Source organism: Oryctolagus cuniculus, chromosome 13 (assembly GCF_051225735.1).
Source record: "Oryctolagus cuniculus isolate XC-2025 breed Fujian yellow rabbit chromosome 13, ASM5122573v1, whole genome shotgun sequence".
NCBI classification, from domain to species: domain Eukaryota; kingdom Metazoa; phylum Chordata; class Mammalia; order Lagomorpha; family Leporidae; genus Oryctolagus; species Oryctolagus cuniculus.
Window position 1 is genome coordinate 52,132,187 of NC_142879.1, and position 11,488 is coordinate 52,143,674.

General features: G+C 44.3%; 1 pseudogene; it reads left to right on the forward strand.

Annotated features, from left to right (window-relative positions):
• The first annotated feature begins 897 nt into the window (after nt 1–897).
• On the forward strand, nt 898–2,568 carry LOC100355812 (cyclin-I-like; annotated as a pseudogene).
• Nucleotides 2,569–11,488: the final 8,920 nt, after the last annotated feature.

Consider the following 11,488-nt stretch of genomic DNA (forward strand, 5'->3'; position numbering starts at 1 on the left):
GCCGCCGCGGCCAGCGCGCTGCGGCCGGCGCACCGCGCTGATCCGATGGCAGGAGCCAGGTGCTTTTCCTGGTCTCCCATGGGGTGCAGGGCCCAAGCACTTGGGCCATCCTCCACTGCACTCCTTGGCCACAGCAGAGAGCTGGCCTGGAAGAGGGGCAACTGGGACAGAATCCGGCGCCCCGACCGGGACTAGAACCCGGTGTGCCAGCGCTGCAAGGCGGAGGATTAGCCTAGTGAGCCGCGGCGCCGGCTCATACACTGTTTTTTTATCAATGTTTTTGGTTCTACTTTTAAGAAATAATAAAGCAACCGACATGACAATGTAAGTTGAATTGATGTATGCTATTCTACACCACTAGATGGCGTCTATTAATAATAACGCTGGAAATCACTGCACATATTCTACCAGGTATTAATTTTAAAAAATTAATACAGGACTTCTTCCTCCCCCCTCCCTCCCCAGCCTTCCCCGTAAGTGGATGCGGCAGCGCCTCTGTCTTGCTTTTTCTTATTTTTTCCTCTTCCCTTCCTTTTTTTTTCCCCTCCCTTTATCACCCCTTCCCCCTTTTTACCATTTCCCCTGGGAGGCGCTTCCCTGGGCAGAGGCAGAACCGGCCGCACTCCCTGCCTCTCTTCGGTCCCCCAATGGCAGGAGGGAGCCCCTCCCGCCCGGGGCACCAGCGGTAGTGGTTGGAGGAGCCGGACCCGCGGTGGCGGCCTCACATCCAGGATCATCATGGAACTAACTTGCTGTGGACCCACGGGTCACGGCTTGTGTGCTGCGCCCTCCCTGCCTGGTTCCTCCTCCATCCTCAGTCGGCCGCTCCGTGTCCCGCAAGGAAAATGAGGCGGCAAGGGGTCCCCTGTGGCCCCGCATCAGCCCTGTGAGGCCTACATGTCTGCCAGGGAGGAGGAGGAAGAGGAGAAGGTAATACATCAAGCTGGGTGGCAGGCAGCTCCGAAGGCTATCATGAAATTTCCAGAACTCTTGGAAAACCAGCCATTGTCATTCCTATTGGAAAAGGCATTCTCTTAGGAAGTCCAGATGTGGGAGATGAATGTGCTGAAATTACCTACAAACCAGAGTGTTTCTCCAACCCAGAGAGATGAAGTAATTCAGTGGCTGGCCAAACTCAAGTACCAGTTCAATCTTTACCCAGAAAGGTTTGTTCTGGCTAGCAGCCTTTTTGGACGGGTTTTTAGCTACTGTAAAGGCCCACCAGAAATATTCGAGTTGTATTGCCATCAGCTGTTTTTTCCCAGTGGCTGGGACTGTGGAGGACGATGAGAGAATTCCAGTACTGAAGGTATTGGTAAGAGAGAGTTTCTGTGGAGGTTCCTCATCGGAAATTCTGAGAACAGAGAGAATTATTCTGGATAAGTTGAATTGGGATCTTCACACAGCCACACCAGTGGATTTGCTTCATGTTTTTCATGCCATTGCAGGGTCAGCTAGGCCACAGTTACTGTTCAGTTTGCCCAAACAGCTGCCGTTCCCTTGCCCGCAAAGGAACGACGATACTCGCAGCTGATCGGACTTCTGTAGACTTTTATTGAGAAAATACAGCGACAGAGAAAGCATGAAAGGAGGAAGAGAGGAGAGAGAAAAAAGCCCCCTCCTTCCTGGGCACACAGCTTATATACGAAATTCAACCAATCACAAGCAGGCTCTAGTCCATGCACGGAACACTCCAATCCGCTGCTTGTTCACGCGGTGTGCACGCGTCCTCGGGCCAATCAGATGAAGTGTCACGCAGCAGGCAGGCTCACTGCACAGTCCTGGGCGCCATCTTGTTGTTTACGAGGCAGGCTCAACTTCTCTGGAAAGTCCCGACCGCTGGAAAGCATTGCCCTAACCGAAACTAGCAACATCCGCCTTGCAATAAAGACACAACGACAGCTATCAGACCAAACCCTGACATGGGGACCCCATGGCTGGCCAGCCCGTGGGGCCCCACACTGAGCCCATCTCAACATCTGGCAGTGCTCACCGAGCAGCCACTTCCCTCTATGGCCTCAGCCACCTTCTGCAGTTCAAACGACCCTTGCTCCCTCTGGCCATGGTTAGGCTGGAAAAGGAAAAGCTCATTGCTGATGGGCTCCCTTTTCAGAAAGCGCAGCCGGAGAGCTCCTAGCTGACCCACTGGCAGGAGCCTGCGGCACATCCCCTTCCCTGCCTCTAAGTTCCATTTATGTCTACTGTCCCCTCAAGCACACCCTGGTGACCTGTGACAAAGGAGTGTCCAGATTACATCTCTCCTCTGTCCCGGGCTCAGGTTCCCCCATGGGGAACAGCAAGCCAGAAGTGTCAGTCAAAGGTACAGCAGCTTTCTACCCTCATCTCCCAACTGCCATCGGGTGCAAGCAAACCTTCGCTAAGCGCAAGTAGAGGTAATGGAGGTGGATGACTTCTACAACGCAATCAAACAGCTCCATAGTGAAGACAATGCTTCATAAAACGTGGGTTCTGTGTGTGACACTGATTTATCAAGAGGGACATGCTTTCCCTTGTCCAATTTTGCAGCCTGCTTCTCTCATGGTGTTGTTACCTTCAAGTGCAAACTAAGGTAGACCACTCCACGAATGAGAACGCAGAAAAACAGGAAAGGCTATGGAAGGCTTATCAGGCTGATCTGAAGTGAGCCAGAAACAAATCCCCCCATTTCACTGTGTGGCTAATTATAATTCAACACTTCACATAAAGACAGCTATATATAGATAGATATGTATATCCTTCTATCTATATCTACTTCAAAATATTTTTAAAAAATTTATTTATTTGAAAGATAGAGTTACAGAGAGAGAAATGACCACAATGGCCAGAGCTATGCTGATCTGAAGCCAGGAGCCAGGAGCTTCTTCCAGGTCTCCCACATGGTTGCAGGGGCCCAAGCGCTTGGGCCATCTTCTACTGCTTTCCCAGGCCATAGCAGAGAGCTGGATCGGAAGCAGAGCAGCCGCGACTCAAACCGGTGCCCATATGGGATGCTGGCACTGAAAGCCAGGGCTTTAACCCACTGCACCACATCACCGGCTCCCAAAATACTTTTAGAAAGTAAAAAATTCCCTTGTAGTATGTCAGTTCTACTCTTTGCTAAAATGTAGCTTGCCTGCGCGGCGGCCATTGGAGGGTGAACCAACGGCAAAAGGAAGACCTTTCTCTCTGTCTCTCTCTCTCACTGTCCACTCTGCCTGTCAAAAAAAATTTTTTTACATTTAATTTTCTTTTAAATTTTAGAATTCAAAGCTTGCAAATCCTATCCCCAGCATCCAAATTCTCCTGTTGCTTTTGCCTGCTTCTCCATTGAACAACGAATTTTATGCATGTTGATCTACACCCTGATATCCACTGAAAAGGCCCCCTAATTTTAAAGCACTTTAATTATTTCACCTTGATGGCCATGTTTAATCCTGATTCAAATTCTAACTAGTTTGAGAAAGGTACTTTGCAATTGTCCTATATGAAGCAGAATTGGTAATAGAAAAATTGCCCATAATACCACTTTGGTTATCTCATTTCAGTTTCTATTGTTTGAAAGAAAAAAAATCACTGTTTTTATTTTATCTTAAAGTGACACATAATTAGGACACCCACAGATTTGTTGAAAGCATTTTTGACATTTGCATATAAAAGAATTTGTGATAAAGTTAATATATCAAGGTGCTCACCAAAGAAACATGTAACAACTAAAATTAAAAATTAAAAAATACAGAAAAGGCATATATATATGTATCTATATAAATATTTAAATTATTCTTATTGTCTATTAATCCAGACCTGTATATTTGGAAAGCCATTTTCTTTCCTAATTCTTTTCATTTTTATTTTTTTTTAATTTAAGTTATACAAGTTTCATGTATTTCATAAATACAAATTTAGGAACAGAGTGAGGCTTTCCCCCTCTTCTTTCCTAAAAATAAAGTTTCCTGTAACTTTGAAATTAATTAAACTCTAAGCAGCCTCAATGAGCAAGACATTTCCAAGTACCTGTAAAATTCTCCGACATCTTTTCTGAAGTGCTGGTGGAAAAACCCACTCCTTGAGAAAAACTTTAGAAATAGTTGAAAGCACAAGAGAAGAAATGAAAAGTCAGACATCATTCTGGCTGCCTTTGTCATTCGTTCATTCAACATCTAGGAACTGCGCAGATCTTATTAAATACTTTGAAGGATGTGCTTGTTATCTTAAAGGCAAACTATCGGGACATTAAGAGGAAAATGTTTATAATATGACATTTAAATCATGAAGGGGACAGATGTTTTGAAAAAGTGGTTCAGAGTTACAAGGGAGAAATAATTTTGAAATGTTGCATCGAGATGAGATAGCTTCTGTTTTCCAGTGCCCACGTGGATTATCAAGGCCAAATTTCCTCAGCATGACATTCAGTTATCTGTGGAAGGGCTGCACTTGAGACTTTTGGGGACAGATCTACGTAAGTAGGGAGGGAATTGGGGGCGACAGATGGGAGAGGAGAAAGGAGAGCAAAGGTTAGGCAGCCTTCAGGGACAAATATGAAAACATGAGTCCAAGAGGGGCAGTGTAAATTATACCATAAAATCTGAAAACTAAATCTTCAAAAACACCTTTGATATGGAGGGAGTAAGCCCACTTTTTTTTTTTTTTAAGATTTATTTTATTTATTTGACAGAGTTACAGAGAGAAGTCTTCCATCCACTGGTTCATTCCCCAAATGGCCGCAACAGCTGGAGATGAGCTGATCCGAAGCCAGGAGTCAGGAGCTTCTTCCAGGTCTCCCAGGTGGGTGCAGGGGCCCAAGGACTTGCGCCATCTTCCACTGCCCTCCTAGGAGCATAAACAGAGAGCTGGATTGGAAGTGGAGTATCCGGGACTTGAACCGGTGCCCAAATGGAATGCTGGCACTGCAGACTGGGGCTTTAACTCGCTGTGCCACAACGCCAGCCCCAAGCCCACATCTCAAGATTGAAAGGACTGAGTAAGGGGAAAGGACTATAAAATGAAACCAAAATGCCTCAGCACTCCTAATCTATATTTTAAAATTGTGAAATTGAGTGTGGAGGTTGCAAAACTGAACTCTGACAACTGTGAAATTTACTTCCATATTTCCAGAAATGCAAAAACGTGACCAAGCAGAGAACCTGTAGCAGGCACCATTTTCATCCACCTACAAAAGAAAAAAAAATCAATATTTTACAATATTGTCTACAACTTAATGGCCTCAAATGAAATCTATCAATTTTCCCAAAGGCTGGCTACCTTTGCTTACTATGACATTTATAACGAAGAGGCATGCTGCCATTACTAGACGGATCAGGGTCTCCACGGACTGTTCTCTTTCACTACCATCCATGATTCAACGAGAAAATGGTTTCTCCAAAGGTTTCTCATGTCGGTGTCTTGCTCTCTTGCATCGGCATCACTTTCCTTAGGTGCTTCCACCCTCAAGCGTGGACAACTCTCTGACTCCCAGCTTCCAAACCAGCAAACACACATAACTTTAACACATAGATTTCCAGCTCATGATCCTTCCTGGGATTCCCACTGCTTACTGGATCATGTCCAAATTCTCTTTCCCTCATAATGCAGAGGAGAGGAGACTGTAGATCTCTATAGTCTGGCTCTAACCTTAGTTTTCTGGACTTCTCAGTGGCATCGGCCACTGGAAACCACCTTCTTTGTAGGACACTCGTTTCCTTTGTCCCTTTGCGCTCCCTTCCTCAGGAATCCCTTGTTTCCCTCTGCCCATGCTTTCCTGCCTCAGAAGCTCCTATTCTACCCCCTTCACACCTGAGGCACCCATAGACTTCCTCCTACCCTTCTCCCTCTCCCTAGGAAATCTCACCCTTTCTAATCTTCACAGTTACTATTCCTATGCTGGGACCCTTGACCCTATATGATCAACCCAAGAGATAGATAGATAGACAGACAGTTATTCCACTCCCCCATACCCAGGAACACATAGAACACACACACACACACACACACACGGACCTTCTAAAAATTTATGGAAAATCCACATTATGGAAAAAATGTATGGGCTTGCTTCAAAATTGTTATTTTGGTACAATTTTGAAATGTGTGTATAAATTTTTCATAATATGTATTGAGATCTATCAATATTATATATTTTATAAATGGCTCATATTTTAAAGGTAACTCAATATAATTCAGATTCAATTTGTAAAAACTGTTAACCCCATGACCTCTCAAAACACCTTCTTTTCCTGTAATTCCTACTTCAGTAATGGCACTGGAGCCCTTTTATTTGTCATGTCAGAAGCTAGGGCTGCTGTCTGCTTCTTCTCCCTCATGCTCTTACTCAGTCACTGGTCAGGTCTTTAACTCTACCTCCTAAATACATCTTGCCTATGCAAGTTTCTCCTCCTCCTCCCTACTACACCATCCTGTGTTGCCAATGCAATAGCAGTGACCTCCTAAATGGTCTGTCTTCCTGTCTCCCATCCAGCCCTTTTCTAATCCCTCTGCCCCACTGTGGTCTTTCATGCACAAGAATCAGATCACCTCCTCTATCACTATTTCAAAACCCTCAATGGCTTCCTATTGCCTCCAAAAGAAAACCTTAACCTTAACCTTCATTGCCCTGTCTGTGCTCCCCCACCTACTGCCTTGGTTCATTATCCCCCAGCAATACCCAACACCTTTCAGTCCTGCTCCACTCCTCACACTTCCCTGAACCCCCCACAGACTTTTCTCTCTACCAGAAGCTCCCCTCTCTTCCCATCTCTGTCTCTCTCACCCCTATTCATCCTGCAGGTGTCAAATGGAATTCCTTTAAGACCCTTCTTGGTCCCCCTGCTAGACTCAGTCACCCCTAGGCTTCCTCATGGCAACATGAGCTGGCCCATTCTGACCCTCCTCATGCTTTCTTGAGTGTGGCCTCTATCTTTCCCACTAGTTGACTCTCAATAGTTTTGGCTAAAAGAAAAAAAAAAAAAAAAGCCCACATTAGCCCCACCTGGGCCTCCGCTACTATGTTTGATGAAGGAGAAGATAAGCCCAGCAGGTGGCAAGCGGTTTATTGCTTCTGCTGGGGAGCTCATGTGCCAACAGGGAATGAATTCATTCTAGGAAAAAGAATGTCTACTTACCGAGCCTTGCAGTTGGAGAAGAGTCCTTTTCAGGACAAAATGATGCTTACCATATCAATTATCCTGGAGCTTGCCTTTCTGTAACTATAGCTGTATGGTAGGGAGAAATAGGCCTGTCCTTTAAAAAAGTATCAATTAAAATTCAATGTGACACTGGGTCACAAGCCAGTTGCATTTCTTTTTTATTGCAATGTGACCCAACAGACAGAGAGAGAGAAAGAGAGAGTTAGAGCCCAAATTTAGCACAGGCCTCCAAGCAGCACTGGCACCTTTGTAGCAATGTCTTTTGGGAGTAAGAAGCAGCAGGAGGGCCCATCAGGAGACCAGGGCAGCCAGCAAGAGGACAGCAGAGGCTCGTAGAGGTGGCAGTGTCTAGTAGGTTTGGTTTTACCCAAGGCATCAAAGGAAGGTGCAGCCCTAGTGCCAGCTTTAGCGTCCTAATAGACACAGGGCACCTAGTGGAAGCTGCAGAGCTGCATGGAGATCCAGTCGTGCGTGGAGCCTTATTGCTTGAAGGCACCCAGTCATGTGTGAGGTCATGATTTCCTAGAGTATTGAGATTCTATATTAGCAGATGGGACAACAGCCAAAGGAAAAAGAAACACAAATGATTACTCTGAACGAGCCCCTCTGTATGTGAAGCCAGACTAAAGGATTTCTGGTGTCACACAAACTGATTGTATGTGTCACTAAGTTTTATAGATACCATCTCAAACTCTTCCTTGTTACTGTACTAGGTGTGATCTATGTCTTGTCTCCTTAACCACGCTTGATAAATGATAGAGATAAGTGTGTCTGAGCACCTTGGCCCCTATTCAAGGAGCTTGAGGAATGGCATGACTGGATGATATTATTTTGAGAACAGAGCACAGAGGGAAGCATTACTCATTGGGGCTTTTTACCCCCTCTGAAGACTGAAATGGGGAAAATGCAGATCCATTTTTTGTTTCTTGAGTACATAGGGCCAGAATCCCAACTTTTTGATGATCCTGTGATGTAGATATGGCCATGTAGCCATTACATGTATTCTCTTAATTATCTACTCAGCCATTCAAAAAAAAAAAAATTAGGAAAAAAGGGTGTGAAAAGTCAGCCTTGAAGGTATCTGTGGGTGAGTCATTATGACAAAGTGGTCTCTCCTACTACATTCTCGGAACAAAAAGCAATTGCTTTAGGGTCACGTATTATGTTCACTATCTCCACCTTGTCTCCATGTAATAGCACAAATCATCAATAATGGAGTAAGACTGTTTCCTCCACAAAAGACAAGTTATGTGAGATAAAATAAAACTAACATAGCCTCAGGCAAAATTTCCTTTATGTTAGTGTGTTGTTCAAGTCTATTTCTTTCTTTCTTTTCTTTTCTTTTTTTTTTTTTTTTTTTTTTTTTGACAGGCAGAGTGGACAGTGAGAGAGAGAGACAGAGAGAAAGGTCTTCCTTTGCCTTTGGTTCACCCTCCAATGGCCGCCACGGCCAGCGCGCTGCGGCCAGCGCACCACGCTGATCTGATGGCAGGAGCCAGGTACTTATCCTGGTCTCCCATGGGGTGCAGGGCCCAAGTACTTGGTCCATCCTCCACTGCACTCCCTGGCCGCAGCGGAGAGCTGGCCTGGAAGAGGGGCAACCGGGACAGAATCCGGCACCCCAACCGGGACTAGAACCTGGTGTGCCGGTGCCGCAAGGTGGAGGATTAGCCTAGTGAGCCGCGGTGCCGGCTCAAGTCTATTTCTGATTGCATAGAAATTACCCACCAAGGACTCTGGTAGCTTGAGTCCCACAGGAGCAGAAGTGACACCTGAAGCGCTGCAGCATTAACCCAGGTGTCCTACAACATCTAACAGCCATGGTAATCAGTCAAGTGCCCAAACTATGGCGTCTGATCACTTGTTACCATGCCTTCCCTTGACTAAGAGTCTCTCTACTCTGACCGAAGCGTATCCAAGAGAGCACCAAATGACAGCTCTGTCTCTATCTATTTACATATAATTCAGAGATAACCTGCAAACAGGAGGTTTGATTTGTTCAAAGAACACCCCATATTACTTTTCATTTGCTCTTGTTCAGTTCTTTTCATGTTGTTAGTGGTTTACCAGCAGGAAACCACTAAAGGGGACCTATCCAGACAAGATGAGGCAACATAACAATTATCATCTTTAGTATTCCCACTTGGAAAAGTGACTGGTACACATGTAGAACAATGAAACAAAATTTGCTGGTGCTTTCCTCCCAATTCATGGGTATAAGGAGAGGATCTGGTGGTGGGGGCGGGGGAGGTGAGGAAGCCACTGCAGAAAGGACATTTGTATTGATTGTAAATATAATTGAAAGACTGAGCTCTTTCATCCCAAACATTCAGTTTTCCCTCTTTCCTGTATAGAAATATCAGTAATAATGGTTTCTTACATGTTATTTGGAGACCAGACAATCTCTCTCTAGACTGTCACTTAATAAACATTTATGTATTGAACTTTTACTGTGTGCCAGCACCCTCAGGGAAGAAGGGAGGATACAATGCCACACATCCATCTTACAGGTGAAACTGATTCATATCTAGATTGAGGCTAAAAAATCCCCAAAGGTTTAAAACAATCTGAGGATAAATGCTCATTCATTTGCTTTTTTCATTCATTCATAGCTCTAAACATTCATTCATCCGTCCATACATCTATGCATCCATGCCTCCATCCATCCGTGCATCAAACACCTTTGTGTGCTATTATATGCCAAGCATTGTGACTGCAGTTGCAAAGATGAATTCAAGCTTAGTCCCTAGTGCAAGAGACAAACAGTAGAAAGTCATTCTACATAAGAAAAGAAAAAGGATATCCACTAGGACTTGAATCTGCATTAACAACCAAGAAACAAAATGATGCCAAGGTCAGCCCCAAAGAATGCCAGGTGTTGGCCTGGTAGAGGAAGGAGCCTGTTTTGTATTAAGATGCCTTTCCTAGTTCCTTTCTGGCTGTCACTTTCCTCTAATTTTCACCTAGTCCCCGCCTCTTTATGCCCTGCAGCTAACTCTGATAAAAAACAATATTTCTGTGTATTTTAACTTTTCCATTGGCCTTAGCTCAAGGTTACAGTGTATCAAGGTTATTTTTGAACCAAATCCACAGAAATATTTCCCAGTTTAGAGAGAATGTAGAAAGGATTCTTTTACTCTTTAAGATGAAATCTGCTGAACCTTAATATATATATAAGCTTGTCTTTTTACCTGAAAATTTCTGCTCTATCAGTTTATTATTCTTTGTTTTATCATCTCATTAATTTTTATATACTAGTTGCAAAAGTAAAGAAAAATCAAATTTAATTGACAGATATGAGCGAACATAGAAAATCTAAGTCTCAGAGTACTGCATATACTCATCTATGTGATGTGAGTACAATTTTCAATCCTACTTAAATATTCAAACACCAAGTGATCCATTCAGTGATCTCGGTCTGAAACGGTGCACTTTTTTTTTGTTGTTACATAAAGCACAAAAGATTTTTTTAAATGTTTTAAAATATTCATTTATTTATTTGAAAGTCAGAGTTACACAAAAAGAGAAGGAGAGGCAGAGAGAGAGAGAGAGGTCTTTTATCCATTGGTTCACTCCCCAGTTGGCCGCAATAGCCAGAGCTGCACCAATCTGAAACCAGGAGCCAGGAGCTTCCTCTGGGTCTCCCACATGGGTGCAGGGGCCCAAGGACTTGGGCCATCTTTTACTGCTTTCCCAGGCCATAGCAGAGAGCTGGATGGGAAGTGGGGCAGTTGGGACTTGAACTGGAGCCCACATGAAATGCCTGCCTTGCAGATCAGTGCTGGCCCCCAAAAGGATTTTAAATGCTAGGCTAGTATTGTGGGCATTTTTGACAACCTTAGAAAGAAAAATTCAAAAAATTGTAGTTCATAAAACCTAAACATTTTATAAATTTTTATATAATTGCTTTTTTTTAAAAAAAAATTTTATTTATTAATTTGAGAGGTAGAGCTACAGTGAGAGGGAGAGACAGAGAGAGAGGTCTTCCATCCGCTGGTTCACTCCCCAAATGATCGCAACTGCCAGAGCTGAGCTGATCTAAAGCCAGGAGCCAGGAGCTTCCTCTGGGTCTCCCACATGGGTGCAGGGGCCCAAGTGTTTGGGCCATCTTCTACTGCTTTTCCAGGCCATGGCACAGAGCTAGATTGGAAGAGGAGCAGCTGGGACTAGAACAGGTGCCCATATGGGATACTGCCAGCACTGCAGGTGGAGAATTAACCTACTGCGCCACAGCACCAGCCCCTATATAATAGCTTTAACAGGGAACTGGGCTAGAACTCACTTCTAGGTAAGACAATATAATCTCTTGTTTTTGGAATTTTCAGTCAGAATTTACACTGACAGAGTTATTGAACTTTATCAGGAAATTCTAT